This window comes from Lepisosteus platostomus, chromosome 1, assembly GCF_059453375.1.
Source record: "Lepisosteus platostomus isolate fLepPlt1 chromosome 1, fLepPlt1.hap1, whole genome shotgun sequence".
Taxonomy (NCBI): domain Eukaryota; kingdom Metazoa; phylum Chordata; class Actinopteri; order Semionotiformes; family Lepisosteidae; genus Lepisosteus; species Lepisosteus platostomus.
This window is the reverse complement of record NC_142611.1, coordinates 7,745,184-7,772,873: the sequence shown is the minus strand read 5'-3', so window position 1 is coordinate 7,772,873 and position 27,690 is coordinate 7,745,184. Positions and strand designations below refer to the sequence as shown.

Genomic DNA, 27,690 nt, shown 5'->3' with positions numbered 1-27,690 from the left:
CTACACAGAGCAAGCTTGCAGCTCCAAACAAATCTCTAACACAAGTGATAAACTCTTCCAATGTGTGTTTTCATTTTTATGATTGGTTATATTTTTTAATTTGGTTATATTTTTTAATAAGGCCCAAATTAATTTGTACTTCACCTGACTCATCAATAACACATTTAAAACATGTGATCACAGGTGGAAAGCTGTCATTAAGTAGTAAGGTTGAACTTTGCAAGTGTTGGGTGATGTTTGTAAAATTATGTTTCACAGAATTAATTGATGTCTTCTTAGTCAAATGTACTGTAACTTATAACTCTCTGCATGTTTGTGAAACGGAAAAATATCCTTAATATCCAAATGTCCCGTATGTCTTTGAGAGGCTGTTTTTATTAATAAATGTAATATTGTACAGATTAAGTAGGAATGTGTTAATGTCTCCTTACAGTTTCCTTCAACTTTCTGTTGTTTTTAGGAGAATGAGTGAAAAAACAATTACTTGGCATATATCTTATTTTCTGAATAGGGCAGGAGCTCAGTGCTGATACTAGGTGGAGGAACTGGAGCTGGAAAACTTGCCTGTTGAGAGGTCCGGTTTGATGCAGTCAAAGTTCAGTAATGTTATGCAAAGTCTCATAGGCTCTTGTTGATTATAAAGCTTAAACCTAGATGTTGGCTATTTCACTACTGCTACCTGCCATGCTTATGCTAGCAGTGTTTTAGATGTAAAGCCATTCTAGGAAATCTCTGAAGGTAATATCACCTCTGTAGATAATATTGGCACACTTACATATCAAATTGCTTGCCTTGGGTTATGCACATCCCTGCTGTTATCTAGCTGAATTACAGTACTGGACTATAATATTGGCAAAGAAGTAGTCACTAGAAACTCAGTGAAATAGTGCAAAAGCTTTGCCTCTAATGGGCATGAAGGAAAAATATCTGCTAAAGTGATGGAGCTATTCTTTGTGCGTCATGGTTTTTATTCTCTCTCACAGCTCTCCCTGCAGCTGGTTCATTGCCCAATACAAAACTTAAATGCTCTTCATCCTTTGTACAAACTGTGGTTTGGTATGCCCTAGAATGACAATTGACAAAGTATTTGGAGGTGTTTAATTTTTTAGTCTGTGGAAATAGCACCAGTGTAGCATGGACGGTAAAGTGATGTCACAAACTGACAAGACCAGAAGGATTCACAATACCTCAGATGCATGACGTGAATCTGTAACAATTCCATGTCTGTCTGTGTGAATAAGAGCACCAATAGCAAAGGTGTGAGCATTTTGCTCAATGTTATTGTCATTAATTTATTTAAAATGATTTATAAATAGTGTATTGTGTAATAGTGTAATAGTTTGGTAGGTACAGACAGGTAGGACAGAGTTTGGACAACCAACAAGGACACAGTTCGCTTCTAAATAATGTTTGTTTTTATGTAATAATGAACCTTGGTGTCTATTCACTGAAGCCAAAATATTAATGTTTGATTTTTCTACTACGAACCCCTTGAGTTTATTATTAATTCTTAAAAGTGAGGAAGCTGATAACAAAAGAACACTGGCTTAAATGCACAGACCTGTTTCTGGGAGTTTACTGTCTGATCCGTAAGTAACCTCTCTGGACCTGGAATGCATACAATACAGTGCATACAGCACAACAGTCTCAAGGTGGGAAATGGCAATTCACAGAAATTTTATCTTATCACTGTCATTTTGTAGGAGCTATTCATTTCCTGGAGTGTAACTTTGTTTGGGAGCCATGCAACAGTAAGACTGATAGCAGTGGCTCCACCTGTCTTTCTAGTAGTTGGATCCAGTCTTCATACGGCTGGTTCTGGGATGGGTATAGGTCATCCGCTCTGAGCTTGCAAGCGCAGACATGACCTGAGAATCTGTTCATTCAGCAATTTGTAGCATTGGAAAGCGTTTTCCTCTACTGAGGTCTGAGTCTATCCAATTCCTTGTCGATCCGGTTTAAGTCTACTGCAAACACCCAATTACATCTTAATGATCTTGGATAATGTTGAAAGAGGTTATGGATTTACCCGTTGTGGCAGAATCAGGGGTGCAGTGACAATGGGGCTGCCATGAAAGAAATCTTAAAACGGCAGTTCACAGATTGTTTCGAACAGTAGTTCATTTCTCTTGTGTAATATTGGGCGGTGCAACCTTGAACCTGGTGGGCAAGTGTGTCTGCATGTTTTCTAGTCCTTTTCAAAACAACAGCACATGAAGAGCTGCAAGAAGATGTTCATTTGCTCCAATTATGCCAGTAACTAAGTAATTGAGCTCACTGATAGCTCGGTTGAAATGAAAACCTGCAGACACACTGGCTCACTAGACCCAGGATTGTAATTGTTTGGAATGTGTAAATTTGCACATTGGTTTGTTTGTACAAAAGGCGTGTTTTCAGTAACTAGAGATTGCATTGGGAGTACTAACAGCAGTATTCCCAGCAACCAAATAAAGGTTGCAAATGAGAGGAAGCCTTTTCATAAAAATAATAATAATAATAATAATAATAATAATAATAATAATAATAATAATAATAATAATTCCTTACACTTATATCGCGCTTTTCTGGACACTCCACTCAAAGCACTTTACAGGTAATGGGGACTCCCCTCCACCACCACCAATGTGTAGCGCTCACTTGGATGATGCAACAGCAGCCATAGTGCGCCCGTCTGCTCACCGCACACCAGCTATCAGTGGGGAGAACAGCCTGATGAAGCCAGTTCATAGATGGGGATTATTAGGAGGCCATGACTGGTAAAGCCAAGGGGGAAATTTGGCCAGGATACCAAGATAACCCCTACACTTTTTGAGAAACACCCTGGGATTTTTAATGACTGCAGAGAGCCAGGACCTCAGTTTTACATCTCATCCGAAGGACAGCACCCTTTCACAGTATAGTGTCCCCGTCACTTTACCAGGGCATTAGGTCCCACACAGGCAGCACAGTGAGCACCCCCTACTGGCCCTACTAACACCTCTTCCAGCAGCAACCTTAGTTTTTGCCAGGAGATCTCCCATCCAGGTACTGACCAGGATCACACCTGCTGAGCCTCAGTGGGTTGCCAGTTGTGAGTAATAGGGTGATATGGCTGCTGGCTCTACAGCTGCTTTTAGCCCATCTCGTCCATTTGCAGCAGGTTCAGTAGCCCAAGGTTGCGGGGCTCATGGTAGGCTGAGCCTACACTTGAATTTGTTAGGTGAAGTTCATGGCAGTGTTTCAAATGAAGAAGTATTTCATTTTTACATTTTATTTTGTACCTGAAGCTAGGGTCTTCTACAGAGGAGAGAATATAACAGGAGTTATGGTCCATGATGACTCTGTTATTGTGGCGTCACTCCCTAGGGTCTCTTGCTAAGGGTCCAGGTCTCCTTTGGCACAGTGGCTTTGATGCTTATTTGAGCTGGAGGTGTGCCTGTGGTCGTGTTTCAGATCTGGGATTCAGCTGCTGATGTGTCCAGTGCATGGAAAACGTTCACTAGTTCTCTCCCATTTTTACAGACTATAGTTATTGTTGTGGTTCCTGTAAAATAGAAAAAAAAACAAATCTAGTACATTTTCTGTACCCAGTGTTCTCTTAATTATTAATTTGAATGAAAGGCATATTGGAATTTAGATTTTACAGGAAGAAAAATATTATCTAAAGCACTCTGAAGAAATGTATGCTGCATTCCTGCTTGTGTTGTAAGTTAATTAATCAGACAGCTTATTAAGCAATTCATCATATACAATACAGTCTAGATACTGAATTCTTTTTCAGCCTTTTAAGAAAGACACATTACACCCCAAAGCCACAAAATATTTATCGGTTTAGTGACTAAAAGTTGTGTTTTTCATGCCCTGCAGATGTTAAGCATAGTTTTGTCTTGTGGTATGCCAAACATGGCGTGCTTGCTTAATGTTCTTATGCCAATCAATTTTCTTATTTTCCAGTATGTGTTGGTCTTTGCAGGTTAGCACATATATCGGCTCAGTAGGTCTGTCATTGCTTGTTATCGCACTTGATTATTGAAATATTGCATCACATCATCTCCTCATTTTTAAGATAAGGAGGATTTTTAAACTGCATTAATAAATGTTGTTATAATTGTAGGAATCTTTCTCATTTTAACATTTCACATGGACTGGGAATGGGAAATTGGTCCTGCATCGAGAGAACAAATGGTTTCTTACTTACAGGAGAAAGGATGTTGCCTTAAAAAGAAATCTCGGTGATGGCAACAGGATTTTGAGCATCAGTAATGGCCCACATTGTGTAAAGTGAGAGTAATGACATGTTCTTCTCCTGTCTGAAAGGGGCTACATTTCAGCTAGAAGTGACACAGAAAAGAGACAAAGGGTATATAAAAGGCTGCTTTATCTGAAAAAGAGCTGACATTGATAGGGGCTGCTATTGCATGCATAGTAATATGAGAACAATTTCAATATGGTTGTATGAAATAACTTGCTTTTCCGTTTCCTAAATCAAAGAATACTTTTGAAACCTTTCCCCTATAACAATGACATGAATTGTTGCAACAACCAATCTATGACTTATTAATTACATTGAGAACAGGTTAAAATATTGGTAATACTGTATAGCACTTTTATTGTGACCAACTGCTTTATAGAAAGAGCTTTAACTAAATTTTTCTTTCCTCAGAGTTGGCACAACTGAGACATAGTTGACGTTAGTCACCCAGGGTTCAGTTAGATATCAGGGAAACAGCAACTCTTGTGACTTGTCAAGCTCTTCCAATCGTAAGGTTTTTCATAACTCCACCATGTGTGTAGATAATTGACAGGTTAGTGTGCCTGAGTAGCATGTCTACAACTCCTGATTTTCCCCAAGCAGATGTAGGAACTATTGCCCAAAATGTGAGTAATCAACTATTTTAAATTAAGTGAATAAAACAAAAAATAACTGAAAACGCATTCCTTCTTTGGACTGTAAAGCCAGATCAACAGGTTTTCCTAAGCCTTTGTCCTGTTAATTCCATCTAAGACAAATGCAGTTCAAGATTATTTTATAAAAAGATTATAGAAATATCATATTTGAGCCCAGCTGCCTGTTTTTGTTTTAATACTGCTGATATTTTAGTGCCTTCTATGTATACAACCATGATACCACGCCCATGTTGTATTACAATCACAACGTATGTGTGTTTTATGTAGCTTTAATTAAGGAATTAAAATAGAATGTTCATTTGTCCACAAACACTGAACAAAGGAAGCATGTTTAGTGGGATGAATTGAAAGGAAAATCAATACTTTGCTTAATTTAGTGCTGACCATAATCAATAGATCCAGAAAACATTGTTAGCTGTGTTGCTATAGACTAAAGCATCATAATGCCTTGCATTTATATGGCACTTTTCATCCTAAAGGACTCCAAGTGAAATGTAGTACCTACCCAGGTGACACACAGCAGCCTTTATGCCAAGTGCCACTATAAAACAGAAAAGATACAAATGCTTTAACAAGTAAGTTAAGGATGAAGCTTACGTAGGCCAGATTGCATACAAATCCAGGGTAGACTTTAGCTGGGAGAACACCCCCAGTCTTTCAACAAGTGCTGTGAGATCATTAATAATGTCAGTACCTCGGTTTGAAAGTATCTTTTGAAAAATAACATCTCCTCAGAGGGTGGTGTCCTTGGTTTGGACATTTTTTGGTTCACAAACACCTCTTGTAACCAGCAAAATGGATTTCCTCATAGGTCTCCTGTCACTTCACTTGCTTGCTCACCCAGCCTTGCTTAACTTCTGAAATCTGATGGATCAGGCTGAAAAGGTGTCAAAATAGAGAAGACACATTAGTTTAGATGTTCAAAGATCTGTATTTCCAAATTTTTATATGTTTAAGGAGACAGACAATTTAAAGAGGCTGATAAACTTGCACAGAATCACAGGTGAGGTGTGGAAACCATTAAGGTTAAAAGAGGCACCAAACTTTGAATTTTGGAAAAAACCTGAATGTTTGAAGACAAGTCTTAATGATGAAAAAATGTTTTCATATTTCAACAAATTGTAAGTAGTATATGAGGAGAAGAAGAGCTCTTGTCAGACATTGTGCAGTTGATGGCTTTAAAATGAAGGTTTTAGATTATTTTACTGACAAACAGGAAATTAAATACTGTCACAATATAATTACACTTCCTGTAATACCTTCAGGAAGGCTTTTGGGTGAAAGTTGTGTTATTATGTTAGGTAATATTAAGTTATTCCAGCATGGTAATGATTACACCCCAAAATACTAAATACAGCTTATTTAAAAGACAAAATAGTAAAAGGTGATGCTCTGGTGTCTTCAGTCCCGTGACACAGCAGAGGAAAAGACGGGACTGTCACGGGACTGAAGACACCAGAGCATCACCTTTTACTATTTTGTCTTTTAAATAAGCTGTATTTAGTATTTTGGGGTGTAATCATTACCATGCTGGAATAACTTAATATTACCTAACAGTGGCAAACAAAAGAATGCTCTTGTAGATCTACTAAGACAAGAAGGAGAACCACATTTATTCATTTATTCTATTCTGACATATAAGTTCATTAAGAACAAAGTCTCATATACAATGATGATTTTAAGACTTTTATATATCTTGGCATTTACTGGAGTGTGTTTTTTTGTGATGTGCCTTTCTCAACTGAGGATTTCAACCCACAAATCTCCAGTAAAGAGTCCTAAGCACTACTCCACACTGCTGCCTACAATTATAATTGCTGATACACAGAAATATTTTCATGGGGAACAAAGCAAGCAAATTGCAACCTTAAAATATAAGAAAGAGAGTATAATTTTAATTCTTTTTAGATAATAACATTAACTATTCTAAGTAGGTAGGTGTGTCAGCATGCGTAGGCTGCAAAGGAGCAAGTAAAGTTTATTCCATGCTGAATACAGAAGAAAAGAAACATGTTTCGGCTGGGGTTTGCCTTTTTTGGGTGTGTTAACTATTCTAATATGTGTAAATATAGCGTTCATCCAGAAAAATATTATATATATCAGTTTTAAGGTGTGAATACAGCCTATTCAAGAAGCAAATCCACTTTATTTCATTAGATCTTCCTGATTCATGACAAGTAGGATAATGAATCCTTTGAGTTTGCAATGGTGCCAAGTATGAATCATGAAACTGAATGACGAGAACTGGTTTCCCCCTGGGCAGACAGGGGATTCTGCAGATACGTCTGCATAGTCCCACACTCTGAAACAGTAGGCGTAGGATAAGAGGTATCAAAGCCTCTTTCTTCATGGCTGGATAATGAGGTTTGTTGAGCAGCTACATTCCACAAGGAGATAAACCCCAGAGGGACAATTTAGAGAAACCAATCAGTCTAATCTCAAATGAGCAGGTCACTAAATTTAGGGATTTCTTCACTCCTGTGTACTTACTTAGATGACGTTCAAGAAAAAAAAAGGCACTTCAATTTCCTGTAGTGGTAATACCTTTACCTTTCAATATGTTTCATTGATATCCTGTGTTTTGATGATTCTAATCATCATTTGGATTGATACGTTATTCTGCTTTCTTACGCAGTTAGTGGATTTGATTGTATAATTGCATAGAATGTTAAGCAGCCATGTGTTAGGTCAGCAAAGCACAGTATTTATACCAAAAATATCTACAGTGGCAGAATCAACTTTCTCTGAAGTTCACTTAATAACAGCCTTCATATAAAGGAGTACTGATTAGATTCTGGTCAAAATCTCATCATAGGTAGATGACTAGGGGCCATCTATCACAAGGTTATTGCTACCATACACACCGGAAAATGAATTGCTTTTTATCTTGGGTACTATTTGTTATATTGACTTCAGACTTGGTAAATTTAACAGCCACCTGAAGGAAATTTTTGTTAGCGACACTAAGGCATGTATCCCTATATTATGTTGAAACTCTGCAATACATACTGGCAGGAGTGAGTTAGTAAACGGAATGGAGACTATACAGCATTTTTTTTTTGTATAAGCCATACTTAAAAAAAAAAATTACAAATCATCAATTGCTCAATCAGAAAAATGTTGACCAAAGAAATTCTAACTTAAATGCTATTTGCTTTATATTGAATGTTGGCTACCTTCTGTTGAATAGAAATCACTGAAAGTGTTTAGTGCAATTTTGTTTTTGGATTTAAAAAAACCCAGAATTCAAGATATTTTGTATGACTTCCATCTGCTCGAATTACAACCCAACTGACATTTCACAATATAAAGTCCAACAGTTGAGACAGTGTGGAGTTTCGGCACATACATTTTTTGCAGTTTTCTGTCTGAAGTTCACTTATATTTCATATCACTTTCTATCAAATTGCCTTGCTACCTTATGATTTATGCAGTAGAGCAATATCTTATTGGAACAAAATGTATCTTAGCATAGTATCACATCTGAAAAAAAGTCGGGGGCTTTAAAAATATTTGGGGGTTTTAAAACATTTCCCAGTTGTTTGTATAGGTTTAAGAACATACAGAATTTAGAACAAATGACTAAAATTTTCACATTCTTTATTATAAGCAAACACTACATTTACAATTATGACTAGAGTAATATAAAAAAATTGTCAACCTTAGATTTCTGAGTTAGAAAGACAGCCCCAGGTATTTATAAACCTTTCATCATAAATTCAAAGATAAAGCCTTTTAAAATATTTCTCAAATTAACATGTCCTTATAGTCCATGTATTTTTTTTATATGTTATGTTTTTTTATATATTTCTTACTGGCATTTGTCTTCAGAGATTAACTTTGTCTTCCATATGAACCTAATTTTGTGCCTGGCCTCCAGATCACCAAAACTTTGCTGTTGCTGTGAAAATGTTTTATGCAAGCGTTTAGCAGCTTAAACCCCCTTTTCCTCGTTCATTTTTTACCCTGTTTTGATTACTGTAATGTTTTCTTCTGTGTGACTTTTATTTCTCTAACCCTTTCCAGGCAGTCCGTTCTAAATGCTTGTAGTCTTTTGTCTGGTATACAGTTGTAACCTGGGAGATCCACTTAGAAGTACAAGAAGGTGTACCTCAGCTCTTTCATCTTCAGTTCATTCCATTGTTTTTGGCAATAAACCAAAATTAGCTGAAAATTGTATGCAAGTGGAATAAATTACTGAACTGTGGCATAAAATATGTTTGTGACAAACTTACAACAGCATTTTGGAGTGCAACTACTAGCTGTTGTGTTCACTTAAATGATTTATAATAGAATATTCAGCAGCTATGGTACTTCACTGAAACACAGGCTGTATAAGTGAATCATTAAAATGCTAAGCAAACAGCAGAAGGTTTGCAAACATTTGACAAATTTAATTTGTAACTAAGGCCACCTTTAAATGTTGCTTGTAATCTGTGTGGGTGTATGCAGAGATTTTATAGAAAACAAGCTTTCATAAGCCTTAAAAGAAAAGCCATAACAGAAATAACAACTCTTTTAAGCCAGTATAGCAATTTTCTTTCATTTGTGGAAAAGATGCTGACCTTTAGTTACTGTACAAGTAAAATTACTGTAATGGTCTCAGAATCACCTTAATGGTCCTTTGTCCAAAAAAGGGGATCACCAAAGTGTTCGTCATAAATGTACTTGCAAAGGTAAAGACTAATAGCATTTCTTACTGGACTGTTAATTCTCTTTTCAGTGACTACTACCACCAAAATATTTCTTGAAGTACTGTTTAAGCACTGTTTGCAGTACTTGGACTTTACAGTATGTGCAGAAGACCTCATTGTGTTTGCACATGCTGTGTCATGGTACAGCTGAAGAAATAAGTGATATTCTACTATTTCTCGATGAAGAAAAGATGTTTGCTGAAAATATGCTCTGAGCACTGCGGTGGTTTCTTGTCCACATTTAAGGAGATGATGGTGATTGGAAGAGGACTGAGGCAAAGCAGATTGAGTCCCAATACTAAATCAGTAATGTTGAAACCAATACTATCTGACTCAGGTATCCTGTAGCTGATATATAAAAATCACTTAACTGTGAAATGAAATGCAAATTGTTGGTTCAATAAAGCTTCAGATAGGTTCAAACATGGTGCCAACTTCTGTATCTCACAAATATCTCTTTCACTGAATACTTCATTCAAAGACCAACAACCAGTATGTATATATATATTCAAAAAGTTAAATGGTAGATTGATATCCATGAATCTTGTATGATCTGTTTTCTTTAAAGACATATGTACATCGTCTATGAAATAAACCATCAGGAAGTTACTGTATACCCATATCATGATAATCTAGACAATATTTACTTACACAATACATCTGATGCCTCAAGGTGTTAGACTGTGACCTTTTTGCCAGCCCGCATTTTAGAATGATTTTGATCAGGTTTGTCATCTTGAATGATGTGATGAATTGCTGTTGGCAAGTTTTAGGTAAGTTTGCATTAGAGCACAATAACTAAAGTTACTATTCATTTTGCTCGCAATCCTATTAAAATATATATTTTACCTTTGAGGTACACATATAGTAAATATATTCTGTATTAAAATAACTTAATCTTTTTTATTTAATCAAAATTAGTTTCTGAGTTAGAGTATGTTCAATGACTTGCATAACAGATGGATTACGTTTGGGTAATGATGTATAAAATGTATTGAAACTTGAAAAAACAAAAGCTAGAACTGCACATTTCAGGAGCATAAAAATACTCCCAGTGTCCAAATCCAGTTGTCTGTATTGTTTTTCTTTTAAAATCCATCTTGAAGACAGACAGTTTATTGACTCTCGCCTATAATCCTATTACAAAGATCACCGATGATAAATGTGAGCGATGGTGATAAATATCACCCTTGTCGCCATTTATCAACAAACGCTGTTCTATTACACTACTGTTCGTCTGTGATAACAACATAAAATCATCAAATGAGCTGCACGAATAAAACTGTAAATCAAAGAGATTTTCTCTTACCCAATCAGGTTCCTGGAATAAGTACTAGGAGAAATGCATTGCAACTTCATTCCTCAGGTTTATTGCTTTGTTCTGTTTTCCAGCTCTTTTGTGGTATAACTCCTTATGCAAACCGGCTCTTAATTTGACAAACATCTGTAATATAAACATTGTTTTTAATTCAGTCTCCTTTCTTAGGTACCTTAACTTTTTTTCCCTAGCAAACATTGCTGCTGTATGCAGCTGTAGGCTTGATTTATTAAGACATTTTTCAAAATAGGAAATAAATCAAGTTTTGCAATAATAGCAGTCACTCCACTCAAATTACTCCCAGTTGTTTCCCTGCATAACTGAATGGCTAGATTAACATTCCTCTCAGGGATCTAAACCTGCTCTTCGTTGACCCTTTCCTTTTAGTGGGTCAGTGTATCGTCCAAACAAAAGCTTTTTAGGTGTAGATTAAATCTAATTCATGGGTTGCTACATATAGTGCAACTGATGGTGGCAGTGTACTTGGAAACCTCTAAAGTATTTAAGAATAGTAAATGTCATATTGGATTTTAAAGAATGATGTTTTCTTTTTTTAAAAATATATTTTTCTTCAAGCAAACCTTGTCATCTGTAATTCAGTCTGTGAAGTGTTTTATTTGTCCTTATCTAGTAAGATTGGTTCTTTTTGACTGGAAGGAGCAAAAATACAGTTCCTCTTCCTCTGTCTTTGTGTTATGTATGGAATAACCAGTGGTATACCTAAAGTGACAGTGAGTGGATGTGTTCCATATTTACCTCTTAATAGTAAAATATATATATATTTTTTATTTTAAACAGTTTACCATTAAGAAAACACAAAGTGGGGTTAATCATTTGTGTTTTTGGAGCACAGTTTTGTTTTTCCCAAAGAGATGTTTCTTTTTTCACTTGTAATCTAAGAGAAAAGTAGTCAAAGCCAATATATTTCTAATGCACAAGTGAAATTAGAAAAATATTTAAGCAAAATTGCACAACAACTTGTGCACGCTAGCTGACACTTTCGGCAGTGTTCCATTGTTAGCTGTATGGTTTATATGCCTGGAAGGTACTTTTTTTTAACTCAGTGAACTTAGAATTCCTGTTTCAGAAGCAAGTGTGTTCGACACGCCTGATTTACATATTGCTGGAGGGATTGTTTCTGATCATGACGTAGTCTCATTTTACCCCAAACAAGTCGTTTGTTTTCAAAGGATTAGGATACTAAAAGTTTGGTAAACATATAACAATGGCGTAACAATTACTAGCACTATAGTTTTTTTTGCTCGAATTACTATTAATTATACACTTTATTATTCAATTTGAATTCTAGCAGATTGCTTTTATATCAATCCATTGGTTGCACATTTCATAAATTTATAATTTTAAAGACTGTTTTCAAGATACTTCCTGAAAGTAAGGCAAGTTTACTATTATACATTGTACTGAACACTTCCAATGACTTTCAATAGGCTTTGCCATACTGCTCCGTAATGTACCTTTCGTCAGATGTTCAGGTATATTGAAAATGAATTGACGGCTGCTCATATTGTTATATTTTGACTTTAAAATGCATGATTTGCCATAATAACAATAACAAACAAATTAAATAACATAACAAATTAAACAATAATTTCTGATTATTATTCCAAGCTGGAAATTCCTTTGCTACACAGTTGTGAGCGCCGAAAACTGAGTTGATTCTTGACAACACCTTCTATTCCCCTCTCCGTTTGGTTCCACTCTTTCACATTTTCGATATATTTAAGAAGGAGAAAGCACACGCACGTATGGGGGATTGCGTGCGCGTATTGCAAAACTGCAAATTCAAAGCCAAAAACCACCCTTAAATTGACTTAGTCCCCTCAAGCCTACATTACGTCGACTGGAGGCTTTCACTGGCTATGGACCTGTCCCAGGAATCACTGTTGTGCACAAACTTGAGACTCTTCCAGCCCAGACGTCGGGCACCGCTATTTGGGGAATCTTCGTCAGAGAGGGCTGGTGACATAAATGACACCCTAACAGGCGAATCTGCGCTCCATATTCTAATCGCATTACATACTGTATAATCATGGCATTTGAGCGAGTCTAGGACGGTCGTCTCCTTAATTTGGGGCTTGAAAAACTGAACATTAAAAAATAACTTCAGTTCATACGGAGTACGTGCGGCTGATTAACAACTAGAATTCCCAGAAGAAATTAACTGTTTAAATCTTTTTTTACACTTTTTATAGACATACAAAAAACATGTGGCCTTGACTATAACCGATAGCTTTGAAGTCTCAAGGAAATGCCAGAAAAGGCTGTAGACGGAATAAATAAAAAATGTGATTACGATCTCAAAGTCTTGCAATGCAAATGATTTTTCGTTATTTTAATGTTTGTTTTTTTATATAAGAACATTTTGACAAGGAATTACCACCACCGGTGACACAGAAGGTGTAAAATTCATCATAAACGTTATTTCATGCAGCTTTTAGGGCATCGCAAACACTCTGTGTTTACTTAGGAATCACCTACTGTAACTTGATTTGAAACGTTCTTTGCATTAGACTTCATTTCCCATTTATGTGTTTTTAACGTCGAGATGTAAATAAGTCTAATCCTAAAAGTGGAAGAGTACGCTTAAAAAAATATCTCTCTTGTGTTTTTTGTTTTTGCTCCGTTCCCTTCTGAGGTCCTTAAAAATCATGGTCTGCCTTCGCAAGAATTCTTCCAAGCTGCGAATTCCTTTGGTAGGCTGAATTTTTAAAGTGTGAGCTCTGAAGAGCGAGTTGATCTCAGGGAGTTAGTTGATCCCGAGGAGTGACGTCACCTTTCCATTCCCCTCTCTGTTTCTGTCTCCAGCTCTCACAGTCTGCTTGACTCTCGGCAGGAGAGACTGTGTCTCAGCTATAGTACATCGAAGTACACATTTTTTTCAGCACATTTGGTTATGAAGACAAAACACGCACGCATACGGGAAATACCTGCTGCCTTCGTTTCTGAATCCGGCTCCAGAATCATTCCTACATTCCCTGGGTTCCTTTCTTGTTCCGAAGACGAAAGACAGTCGAGTTAAAAGACATCAGAAGAGACAAAAGAAACGAGAAAGAAAACAAAAAAACACACACGGTTGCTTAGATGGTGGATTATTTCTGTTCTGCTGTAACTACATTGGATGTAGCTAACCACAATACTGAAATACTGGAGAAGAGGAGAGACAAAGGTTTAGAACACACACGTTCACAATGATGTTAAGGTAAAATTCTTGATTTTAATGTAACTAATCAGTGCAATTTGTAAGTGCTGGAACTGTGTGATCTTCAGTGCTGGAAACGTGAGGCTTCTGTTATGGAATATTCTGTTACGCTGATTGTAGCGAACGGACAGAATTGTGTGTTTGTTCGGTATATAGCGTATAGATTTTTTGAATAACCTAACAAAATCGTGCCTATTCGCTGTTGATGCGTGTAGCTGTCATATGTGATAGATAGCGCTGTATTCTAGGGGCGCACGCCGAGTTTAGGTTGTAGGATAGTTTTAGAGTTGTTACCTGTGTGAGAACTGAATGTCCAATATGGTATGATGAGCAAATTGTTAATACATCAATGCATATGTATATACTGTATATAATATGAATATACATACATATACATAGAAAATGGAAAATCAGATGTGGTTTAGTAAGAGAAAAGGACTTGATAAATAATAATTATTTGCTTATAACCTGTAACGTGCTTTATTATTATTGTTGTTGTTATGTTTTTCGACGAAATGGTTAACTGACAGTTTTACCTCTAAATATGATTCTAAACAGTCCAACATTTTACTCAAAATGTGTCTCTAAACTAAGTACGCATTTCAACATTTATAATAAGTCTTGAAAATATGATAATGTGTGAATTAAAATCTTGGAACACAAGAACATTACTGTCTTGTAGGAATGAACAGTTTGTGACGTATGATTTCAATAGAATTTAATTTCCCTTTGGATTTACAAGGGATGAGATTCCCTGCCTGTGATTACAGTTGGATATTCACCCTTTATTAAAAGTGATTTCAGTTTTTCCGACATATTTTCATTTTAAAATGCAGCGTAGTATACAGTAGTGGCTAAAGCAGTTAGGGCTTGTCTTCAGTTTCAGAACATTCTTAAATAGCTCAACAGAAACTGTGATGGACTGAATTTAGTTAAGAAAATCTGTTATCTTGATGTATTGAGCGGTCTGTCAGTGCCTGTGCTTTAAAGACTTGAATTTGACATAGGATTAGACTAAGCACAGCTTTTAATTCGATGTGTCTGATATATTTAAGTAGCTTCTGCCTTGGCTAAAGACAAAATACAACTTCATGTGGAGAAACTGAAGAGTCCTTTGTAGGGGTAAAATTAGCATAGCAATGCATATACTGTAGTAACATTCATATCAAAATCTTCGCTGGAGTATGTCGCAATTGAATGTCAGTTGTTAATATTTTGAGTAAAAAGTTTTCTTGAGGCACTGACGTACCGACAATAAAACGTGAAATCTTTAGGTTTCCTGGTATAGTCCACTCCCACGCTGTGTGGTGCCTGTTTTAAATACAATCAATAAAAATACTGCTAATAATGATGAATTAAATATGATGTTCAACCACGGGTTTCAGCATGGGCTAGTTAACATAAATGCACTCAAACGGCATAAAACTGCATTGACAATGCTATTAATAATTATTAATGCCTGTATAAAATCTGATATTGGCTTTTTTATATACAGTATCTGTAATGCTATCAAAGTATGAGTTATGCAGCTAGGAAATGAAGGTTGAAATTCTTCTGTATTCATATTATGTTTCAGGAACATACTGACCATTTTGTGGCAAAGCATAAAAGAATATTTTGTGAACTAAAATATCCGAAGTGGTAACAGCGGTTTGCTATCCTACAGGATCCCAGGGGCCTTTGTGAAGTACAGAAGTGTTGTTTTCTGACCAGGTAGAGCTGGGACCAGACCGCGCCTGGTGTTAGTTGAACAAGTTGAGCCACTAGGGGCTTTCATACTCTGTGCTTTAACTGCAAAATAGAGATAGAGAGCAAGAACGTTACCGAGGATAATGCCACAGTGCTTAAACCTAGTGTTAGAGCAGGCTAGGAGAAATACAGCACTTCATTAAAACTGTTAAGTGAAAATATGAACATTAAAGCGCTCTGGGAATTTTTTTTTTTACTGATTTAAAAATCAGCAACTAGGTGCACTGTAAAAAAGAAAACCGCTGGAAATTTTAGGAATTATTGTATTTTTAAATACCTTTTATCATTTCATCATAGGTTGCTTTATACAATTTAAGAATGCGAAATGCCAGTGTATGTTGCCGATTTTTAGTATTGAGGATTTGGAGTTCAGGATGAGTAATTTTAGCTGGCTTCCATTCATTTTAAAAGGATTAATATACACCACTTTCATGAATAGGATAATTTTCATCTCCCTGCTGCCAGTATGTGGATTATTAAAAATAAGCCATGATAAGGGCAGAATGTAATTAAATGTTTAAAGTTTAAGACAATATGTTGTGTGATATAAAAGTAAATAAAGGTACATTACTTATTATTTAATGCATTTAAGATCAAGGTTTTTGCTTTTTTGCATTTTGTCTTTTTATTCTCATATTGAAGGGGACCATGTATTTTGTATTTTAAGCATTTCTTTATTTTCTTTTTTGACCATGTCAGCATACATGAATTAAAAAAAGAGAATGAAAATTGCTACCACAGGAAATAATGATAGTCATTTGCTAATTTGATTGTTAAGAAAGTAAAAAAAAAGAATGCTTAGGCTTTTACAGCAGTAGCATATGTGAAAGAGCTGTGAAGCAAACCACTTGCTTTGCTAGGAGTCCCTTTTCAATTTATCATACATTGCTTTATCCATTATCATCACATTGCATTGAGTGAGAAATGTTCAAAGAGAACTAAAGGGAGAGACTGGCGAGGTGTTTTTAAATGTCTTGTAAGTACTGTCTGTATGAATGGGTGTGGAGCAGGCTTCATTTTGCCTTCAGTCAGCAGTTTTAAAATCCGTACCAAGACAACAGTAAAGGCTTTTTCGTAGATTTCCAGGATTCGGATTCGATCAATTAGTAGTTTCCCAATTTGATATAGAGCAATCAGAGCTGTTTCGGTTACATTGCTTCTTAGTCAATTTCCCATTTCATAGCTGTGACGAGATGGCAATTTAAAGAAGAAACACACTAAAATGCTCTTTCATTCTTGTTCTCTACAGAAGGAATAGAGGAATGAGATCCTGGAAGCAGTTCAGTACAAAAGTGAAAATTTGTTGTTGTGTTTTAGATTTTACTATCAAGAAAATGAGTAAAAGTCATAGCTACATTTAAATTGAAAATATTGCAGCAATTGGTAATATATGGTAATATATACATATTGGTAATATGTCGCTGCTTTTTTTAAAGTACAAGATTGGTGTAGCAGTACGGGTTTATTTTCCTCCTCAAATACTGCATGGAGATTTGTATGAATTTATTCATAACCGTCCTTGTGTGATAGTAAATCTGTGTGAAGAACTGAAGGCAACATTCTAGTAGTTCATTTTTATGTTAGCTGTTTCAGGAAGGAATTAAATTGTGGTGTGTGTATTTTTATATTCCAGCAATTATGCTCTGTATTTAAAAATGGGTGGATGTAAGATGTAAGCAGGCTGTTGTGATGCAGTGTACCTGAAGAAGCGGTCGTTTTGTTTTTGTGAAAGTGAAGATGGCATGAATTTAATATGGATTTGCACCATATGATAATAAAAGACAAATTATGATACTTTCTAATGAGGTGCCTAGTTGTGCTCTGGTTTTTATCTGTTTTCTTATTCTACATTTGGCTTTGTCAGTCTCTAAAATTAAATACAGCACATCCAGCTGAATTGGGCAAATACGGTGGGACAGCCACTTCCAGTCATGGAAGATGTCAGTGTTACCCACCCAGCAGGTATTTTTTTTCTAGTACTTTGACTTTCTTTTCTGTGGCTTTTAGAGAACAGGTACTCACAAATGTGAATGTGAAACAGTAACTGGCAGTTGAGAATGAAGTCACGGTTTAAAAATATTCCTTCATAAATTTTCAATGATTTACCAAGTACGAACGGGGAAGAAAAATGGCTTCACCCTTGGGTTACTGCACCGAAAGCTTGTGAAGGATAAAGAAATGCACAAGGTTTGCTCAGACTAACATGTGGGGGTGGGGGGGCATTTTTCTGTTATGTTTTTCATAGTCATTTTGCTATTGTAACCATCTTTTGTGAAAATTATGAAGTCTTATAGCAGTTGTTTTATAATGAAATTTGAATATAGTTAAGAATTGCAGACACGATCTTAAGATTATTTCCGGGATTTCTAACTTTACCTTTATATTGTCCAGTGGGTTGAAATAATTTTGAAATTCGCCCCCTTGAAATGTGACTCAATATCACGAAATACAACATGTAAAGGAAAGATTTTTATTTGTAGCATCTGGTTTTCTCTTCTCTTTCTCCTTGCTTATGAAAATTTGGTGGTAATGTCATCTCACTGCTGCAACCCACATGCGTCTTAGGAGGACTAATGATCCATGAGCTCAGTACAATCTACAGTAGCCGCTGCCAGTTTTAACCCAGCGAACCTAACAAGTAGGTTTTTTGGAGCTACTGAACCCTAGAAAAGGGGCAAAGGCACAGCCAATATCTGCCTACATAGTGAAAATCTTTCTTGATAGTGATGAGGTAAATTAACCTTGGCATAATGTCTCTTAGGGTAGATGTGCTAAAGTACAAAAAAGCACTCCGATTTCTGTGCGTCACCCAGGCCCAGATCAGAAACTAAAATTCCAGTTTCCGATAAATAAATGACAGTTTATTTCGGATAGAAAGGGATGACTAAATTCAGCCCACAAATGATGTTTATTTAACTATTTGTGTTAAGTACGATGAAGGTGAGCTAGAAGTTATTTTGTAACAATACTCTACCTGGTCCTTCAGTATGATTTACCTTAAATTTTGTAATAGCCAACATACTGTACTGGCTCTGAGGAGGGGCACTGTGACTGTTGTCATGTCAAATGTACAGACAACTGAAGAACCCGGCAGAGAGATTAGAAGGTAATGCAGTGTAACAAATGGAGAATGCTGTGCATTCTTACAATGAAAAAATCCAGTTCACATTCTTATAATAAAGAAAATCTCCTCTTCCTCCTTATGTGTTGGCCTGAATCTTCTCTTTAATCATTTCTGCCCTCTGTCTTGACCTTTGTGTGTGATGCTTATTGTTTAATTTCATTGACTGGAAATGCATCTTCAAGGTATTGACTTTCTGTTGGTGGTACACTATTATTTCATCAATAATTACTTTACCTTGTGGTTTAATTAATAAGTAGACATTATTTAGAATACTGTGTTGTCCATTGGATAGATGCATGCTCCGTTCCTAATGTCTCTCGGCTTATACTGTGATCGGTCTTGGTGTATAGTGTAGCGTAAAGTTTCCATGCACTAAGAGGAGTATTTCTCATCTTATTTTCTTACATGCTTTTAATTTGTAATCGCCGTGGAAGAAATTGGTCCCTGAAGTGTCTGTCTGTCTAATGCTTGCATGGTTTTCAAAATTTGTTTCAACAAGATTTCAATCACACATAGAACAGACTAGATGGGAGACAAAAAGGGGGTGTACAGCATAGCTGCTCCACTGCTTCCCACTGCAGCTGTCTTCCCATGAAAGATTAGGTTTCAGGATAAGTGATGGATGCCCAATGCCTGTAGCCAGTTGCGGGGGTTTGTTCTGAGGTCAGTAGTGCTGTTGAAGGTATGGAATTTACTGCCTGCCCTCCATTTCCAAAACTACAGTTGGATCTGTCTTATAACTCTTGACAGAAGTAGCACTGATAAAAGGAATGTTTCTTTAATGGCACACTGAAAAAAATGAGTGTACCACAAGAGTGAAAGGGAAATTGAAGCAAGCATTTATGGCGCTGAAATGCATGTGGATATTGCAGTCTTTCAAAGTACAGGCCTCTTTAACAAAGAAAAACCCCGATGTAAAATGAGTGTTTTGAAAAGGGTGTGAAAAGCTAGGGCACAGATGTTATTTATAGCACACAATTCTTGTATTATTTCCTTTTAGTTTTTAAATAAACAAGAAGCAAATTACTGTAGGAAATCCAATAACTGAGGTAAAAAAATGGACTTGTGGACTATTGAAAGTCCCACCTAAATGATTTAATTGATGCAAAATGCACTCATTTTTGTTTCACAACATTCATTTCTAAAGATAACGTCACACTCCTTTTAAGCTAAACAGCAGTTGTTTTTGACTTATTCTTAGCTGTTTGACATATTAGCCGCCCAATCATCTGTCCATCTGTTATGAAAATGTTGCTTTTCCTGGTAAGAGTCACTGCTACTTGGTGTCCATTCCAGATGTACATGGTGGAGGAAGTGGGATCTGTACCTGGACAAGATGCCAGCGCATTACAGGGCACTCAGACACACCAATAATAACTCAGACACCATTTCGTCTTGTAAATGTACTGTATATATGGAATGAGGAAAGAAATAGGAGGAAACCCATGAGAAACGGGGGAAAACATACAAACCCCACAGGGAAGGTGCCTGAATCAAACCAAGGACCCAAGAGCTACAGTATGAGTCAGGAAGGCTAAATGCCCTGCCACTGTGCTGTCAGTAGTAAACTGCAGTGTTTAATAATAGTGAAAAGTAAACATGTGGTTTATTATATGATAAAACCAAATCAGAAGTAATTCATTCTATAGGATTTTTAAGATTACTATAGGTTACTCTTTTATGTGGTTGAGATTAATGTAGTGGTAATGAATGTGAAATTAAGCAGTGTCCAGTTTGAAACAAAGCTTAGGAACACTATCAGCCATGCTGCCAGCAATTTGTAAGGTAGATAAAATGGGATAAATAACTGTTCAAAGCTGTAAATTACCCATTATTTTCAGCCACCGTCCTCCTAAACTAAGGGAGTTTAAGGGACCCACAGAGGGAGGCATAGTGCGAATCCAGCCTCAGCAGCTGTTTCTAACACACAAGGCTGACAGAAGTAGCTCACTTCAAACCTGGCTTTACCTGTGAAAGAAACTCAGCATATGGCAAGAAATTAAAAATTTAGAATAAGAGAGAATGGCAGCGTACGTTGCAGTGGTGTATATCTATGGATCACCAATTATGCAAGGAAAAAAGTGAATATCTGCCAGACAAGTGAAACTACTGCCACTTCCTTGGCTGATTTCCATATTTTAACACAAAACAGTGGGCCACAGTGTTATAAGGCTGGTATTATATCCATGAAACTCTGCTGATTTTGCTTTTAGGGAAGGGATGCAAATTTAACACAGTGACTTAATTTTAGCTTAGCTTCTTTAAGTAACTTAATTCTTCTTAAGTTAAAAATGCTGTCTTTGAATTCAATTACTATCTTAAGAAAGTGCAGTAAAAGGAAAATAAAGACGTTTATTATGATGGAATAAAACAAAATAAGAGTGATTTCCAGGAGTGAGAAGATATTATCTACAATCGAGCTGTCCTCCTTGCTACTTCAGAATAAGTGCTCTATAAGAGTTTCTAGTGTCCTTTGCATTTTGACATTCTTTTGTTGACCTTTTTATCAAAGTAAGGTAGTTTTCACTGATAGAATATATAACACTTATAGGAGGTTTGAACAGTTATGATAAACTTCAGTTTGTAATTGATTTTGTTAATAGTTTTAGCTGTGATTATGTTGAATTAATAGCCTGATTCCTGTACTGTAGGTTTACAGTGATATGCATGTACTTGAGGCATATGTAAAAAACATATGGTCTGGTGGTTACTGAGCTAAAATGAAAATATTTTATCCTGCGTTTTGGGCAGGCATCTGCTATTCAGAAAGCTTTATGAAACAGTTTCTTCAGGAAAAAAAAATAAATGTTCATTTCAGGGTTATGAGTCACAGTTTGAATTCCATTTTGTGGCTTTTCTTATAGTAATTATTATAGGTTACTTTGAAGAACTGAAGTGGAACTAAAATGACTTTTCATGTTTTTTGTAATGACTGCCATTTGAAGTGAAGTGACTTTTGCAGTTGGTGAAATGGCACTGGCTGCCTGGGTATAAGTATCATGCCACACTTTCAAAGCTGCAATATTATTCCATCCCCACAGTTTGCCCAGGGACGTAAGGATGCCATTTCCTTGTTTTGTTTGATTAGGTAAGGTTTTGTAAGGCCATAAAGGCTTTTCCCTTAGCAATTTTTTATTCATTTAAACAGAAGGGAGCTTAGTCGCTTTAAGAGGGGATTACAAGATGAATGTGCAAAGTATGTTGCAATGTTTTCTCATTAGGGGTTTACCATACTTTCTTAGGATAACACTATCACCTGGACTGCATGTTAATTTTGCTCTTCATTGATACAGGAAAGGAACTTTGTTGAAAAGAAATATTTTGAATTGTATCACTTTGGTTTACTTCTTCAGATTTAGCTGTATAATGTATGTCTTACTGATTTTTATTCTGTGCATGTCGTGTTTGTTGATAAAGGACTCTGGTCTTATTTTGTGTGTAACAATGTTTGGAAGCCTCCGCAGTTTTATTGAGCCTTACAGGCGCGATTCCTCACATGCTTCTGTTTGCAGTTGTTTGTTTAAACTTGTAAATAAATGGGATCAAGTTGTAAGAAGTCAGAACATTGGATTTATTTCAAGAGAATTATGAAAAAAATGATAAATAATGGTTATTTCTTTGCACTACTAATGGCATCGAATAATTAAATACATTAAAAAGGACTTGCAACAACATGATGGTAATTCGGAGGAAAGTAAAATTAGTGTTGTGTTTTAAAATAGTTTGCTGATGGTGGCAAGTTTTCTTTTACTTTTGTTCAGTAGAAAGAAAACTACAGACCGAAGTTCTGAATACAATAATGCCTTAGTAATGTCACCAAAGGTCTATTTTAGCAAATATAAATAGTGTATGGTATAGGGTTTTATTTTTTTGAGTTAGCTGTGAAGATTTTCAAGTGGTTGCATCACATTGGGAGATAACAGAAATGCTCCTTGTTTATATTTAGTTGTGAAGCAAATATGTCTCAGATGACCTCCTTAGTGTATTTATAGGAAAGCAGCCTATAATTTTTTTAACTAGGAGCCATACATGTGCAGCATGGTTGTAAAAGAGATTTCAAGAGTCTGCTCATGTAACTTTGAAATGTCTTTTTTCTCCAAAACGAGTTGGGTGCATAGCAATTTAAGGGATCAAAGTGTATGATGCTTAAGAAATTGGGAGTGGCTGTTGATAATGGCAAACTGGGGATTTCCACAGATAAGACGATGTGGGTTTAATCTGATCTCAACTGGCAGTATTTTGGGGACCTCTTGATTTGATCTTTGAGACTGTTTTGCAGTGTGTGGTGGTGTGTGTGGGTGGAATTGTTTTATCTTAGATTTCTTTTAAAAACTGGGAATGAAGTTCACTCACAGGCCAGTAAGATTATATTGTTGCAAGCTCCAGTGGTTTATGTCTCTAATTTCTCTCTTTGCTGAAACGTATGTTGAAAATAGCACTGTTAATTCTCTAAAATAACAGACGTAATAAAATATTTCCTTTGTTTTGTGACTGGTGTCAATAAATCACTGACAACAATTCGCGTAGAGTATATGCATCTCTTTTCATATAAAAAAAGTCTAACCCCCATCTCACTATTGTTTTGCAGATTCTGTTATTTTTGTTGCTATATTGTGACGTTATTTTGTATGAACTCAAATGTGTTTGGCTGAGCTTTTAACTGATTTAAGAAAAGCAAAAAATACTTTCCTTTTCTAGAATTGTTCTGTGACTACAGAATCTGTGCTCTGCTTGCGCTGTTTACTGTTCACAGTCTGTGAATTTCCACGTAAACACAGCCCCTGAGATTGGAATCCTTATGTGTGGTGATGCTCTGACATTTTTGACCTGAACCGAGCGACACTGTGGTGTGGGGGACTGGCACTAACTGAAGAAATACAGTAATCATCCACTGATCCCACTGCCTGCTGGTGATCAAAATGGGGATTTAACATGCACAAGGCCCTGGGGACCCACAGCTCAAGCAGTCTCACTAAATACCGTGGAACACAGCTGTCAAATCTACTAGAGTGAAGGTTGTAAGAGAAACAAAACTTGAGTTATACTAATTCATTTTTATTTTTGCTCTGTGGATGAGCATTGATGAAATGCTCCCGCTTAGAGGCCTTTTAACTTTTTATTGGTTTGAAGCTTTTCTTTCCTTGAGAGCTAATGTTTATTGGTGACAAATAAGATGTGAATTTGGAAAGGCCTGTGTGAGAGACGTTTGAACTGTTTCCAGATAGGTTACTAATGAGACACAGCAGAAACAAAAATGGGGAAGTGACTTCCCAGAACACAGATTACAGGATCGACTTACAGTGGGGCAATGCCAGCATTCTTATTTTTTAATTTTTAAACTGATGTTTTTGCTTCTGTTGTTTCCTTCGTAACCCCTGGTTTCTTAGCAAGGGCCTGAAAACAATACTATTATAGAATTATGAAGAAATCTGTGGATTTTGCAGCTCCAGCTTTCTGGACTATATTGTGTCACACCCGTATCAAAAGGCTTCGACAAATTGTCAATACAATCCTTCCTCTCCTGTGTTTTATTTTTCTTACTTGTTTTGTTTTGGGAATTTTCCCAACCATTATTATGCCGTGCTGAATACTGTGCCAAAAGCCGAATCTCCTGGAATAGCTTCTTGCGCATTGTGTGGCGCTGCCTGTTTGCCGGCTGATGCAGAAGACACCAGAGAATTAGATCGTGTTTGTTTAGGCTCTAGTATAGTAGTATAAAATAGTAGCTTTTCTCACACGAGAAACTGACACTCAATAGGGAAGACATGTGTCAAATCTTCTGTTTAAAACTGGCATTCTGTTCAAATGGATTCAGATAAATGCGTGTCATAGTCTTTTTCTTCAATGCCTGTGGTGTAACCAACCTTTGAAAAAGACAGGGGGGGGGAATGCAACATTCACAAACGAGTAGCTTAAAAGCAAAAGACCCAGTGCTGATAGTCTGGGAATTTAGACCAGTTTGACGTTTTGACCTTTTCTCTTAATTTCAGCAGGACAATCTGTCATAAATGGTTACTCCTTTTGCCATCCAATCTCAGTGGCCATCTGCAGTTGCTGTGGGACTCCGTGGCTATTGTGCACTCTGTGAGAACAGCAGGCATGGCTTTCCTGTTCGCTTTCTGAGTGAGGAAAGTGTATAGTGAGGTGATGGTTCTTTCATTCATGGGGTTGTCCTAGGGGTTGTAATGTTCGATATTTGTTTTTAAGATCAGCATGTAATCAGCCTGATTCATAAATTCTTATTCAGGAATCCCTTTCATTACTTTTTTTACATCTCAGCGAAGTCTTTAACAGTGCGATATGGCCTTAAGGCTAAATGAGTAATTTTAACCTAACATTATAACTTTCCAGTAAAAGAGATATAAGAATATTACTATTTGCAAATGGGACTTTTGAAGAGAAAAATACACTTCCTTTTTACTACGAGTTCTAGCACTGCGTATTCTTTGGTTTATAGTGAAAAGGGTTCATTAGCAGTTCAGTTTCAAAGAACAGCAGGGTGTGATCAACTTGTCAGTACCTCTATTTTTAGTCAAAATCCTCACAGCTACTGTGCTCAGCAGACATTATTGTAATGTATGCTTTTCTTCAGTTCCCTAGTTAGCAGACAGTAAGAGATACAGGCTCAGCAAAGGCTAAATGTTGTCCAATCATGTGCAATAATGAAACATTTCTTTAATATCTTATAGCATGTCCTCATGAACAAATGAAATATTTAACTATTCAATGATGCTACTGTCTCTCATCTTCTGTATCTGTTCAGCAGAAGGATTTCTGTCTGCAGTACTGGGTAGCTCAATGTTTAGTTTTTAATACAGTTGACATTGAAATCTGTTTGCAAATGCACTGAGTCATTTAAAAGTCTATGGATGCAGATGCTTCTGCGCAATTTGAGGCCTATTATTTTAAATGGAACTCATTTCCCCATCATTTAATTAGGTTAGCTATGTGTTCAGTTCAATAAAATGTTTTATGTGTGCAGTAGCGAAATCTCAGAACAGCCACGCTAATAGTCTTAACTGACTGACCTCTTTCAATATAAGTTGTAAAAACAACATTAACAATGTAAAGCTGCTTCTGTGTCAGGGTATTATAGTTTCTATTTACTTAGTCCTTTCATATTACTATTAGATTTTATAAAGGTTTTATTCTTGAAATAATTAAGTGAACACAAGATTCTGAAAATTGGATGCTTACCTTCCTGTACTGTCTTTGAAATATCTTTTTATGTCCTGTTTCTTGTTTAATTTTCCCTTTTGTAGTAATTGGTTTGTGTAGTGGCAACAGCCATTGCAAGAGCTGATTGTGGTTAATACAGGACAGACAGCACACAGATATGACACTTCATGGTATGGATGGCTTGAAATAGAGGGTAAATACATAATGATAAGGGAGAGGTTCAATCTCAGTTCGCTTAAAAATGTGAATGTGACACATTCATAAAACATACAACTGGTTCTGTGTGGAAACAATGCTGTCAGGTCAATTTTTAAGTCATTTTCAAAACGTATAACATATATTAAGCATTTTATTTTCAGCCTGCCAACCAATTTTAGAGAAAGGAATGAAGTTTGGTCTTCACATGACATGAAACCTGATATTTTTTTCTTTTGTCAGAAGCAGACATTATATTGAATAAGAAGAGACTTACAGTGTTATTAGCTTCCATGTCCCCAGTGCAGGCATTGGTGTTGTTTGTCTCAGTTTCAACAAACATAACACTTGATATTTCTCCTATCTAATGAATTATAAAGGAGGAAGAAACATATTTTCTATCATGCTTCTTTATTTTCTGTGCTGAGAACAATAATGAAAAGTCAGAATAGTTCCTGCCAAGCATTTCTGTGCCTTTAAAAACTGGTCTTATTGACAGTGGGAAGCATATTTAATTAGCCAGCCAACCGTATGGTGCCTTAAAAAGAAAACAAGCAAAAAAAAATGTTCCCATGCAAAATTACCATATGCAGTGATGCTTGTCAGGGAAATAATTATTTTCATGAACTTGTCTGCATTATTGGTGGCTTAAATGTAATGTTGGATTTTAAAACAGTCACATAAATAGCCTTGCTGTCGTTAGCATTCGTGCCACATTTGAATTAGAAAGCTATGCAAAAGGGACTCCTTATGCCCCGATAACTGAGTGGATGCTGGAAAACGTCCAGTAAAATGGAAGGCTATTGTGGAAAGCTGGCATTGATTTTCTGCTGGCTGAATTCTCAGCATACTGGGTTGCCAGGCTGAGTGCTGAGTCTTGTGTGTACAGTTCGAATATTGAATGCTTCCAGAGCTCCTGCAGTCTTGGTCTTTGCTCGAGGGCTTTATTTGCATGGTGGCCTATATACTGTAGCTGGAGCTGAAATGAAACCGCTATCTCTGGCCTTGTTTTGCTGGGCTGGATGCAGGTGATCATAATGCAAACCAATTTAATCTTTTCTTCAGTTCATTAGTACAGAGAACATGCTTGTTTCCTGTGTTTTTTTAAAGATTCTTATAAGATTCCTGGCCCTCTGAATAAAAGAGGCCAAGTATAAACATTAGGAACACTAGGGAGTTTGCGGTTTTAAAACGTTGCATAAGATGTTACAGCTGTATGTTGGCCTTAATGATGCTTTTAAATTCTTCAGTTCTTCAATCAGTTTTCACCCTGTTATAATCACCACATTGAGCATGTGATGGGTTTAGACCTTGTATACTGTAT

At 36.3% G+C, this 27,690-nt stretch overlaps 1 protein-coding gene and 1 long non-coding RNA gene across 42 annotated transcripts in view; one reads left to right on the top strand and one right to left on the bottom strand.

Annotated features, from left to right (window-relative positions):
* Nucleotides 1–27,690, top strand: part of LOC148677633 (receptor-type tyrosine-protein phosphatase delta-like) — a 656,126-nt gene that overhangs the window by 423,545 nt on the left and 204,891 nt on the right. For 9 of the 41 annotated variants that reach the window (XM_088608599.1, XM_088608511.1, XM_088608670.1 and 6 more), the window contains exon 1: nt 13,719–14,119. The exons of the other annotated variants lie outside the window; for them this stretch is intronic. The gene's annotated coding sequence lies outside the window, so the exon portion shown is untranslated. Of the gene's footprint in view, nt 1–13,718; nt 14,120–27,690 lie in introns of those variants that run through there. 41 annotated transcript variants of the gene reach the window in all.
* On the bottom strand, nt 4,341–11,021 carry LOC148677634 (uncharacterized). The gene is made up of 2 exons (XR_015935963.1): nt 10,891–11,021; nt 4,341–5,764 (listed from the first exon to the last, which is right to left on the bottom strand). It is a non-coding gene; the product is annotated as an uncharacterized LOC148677634 (long non-coding RNA).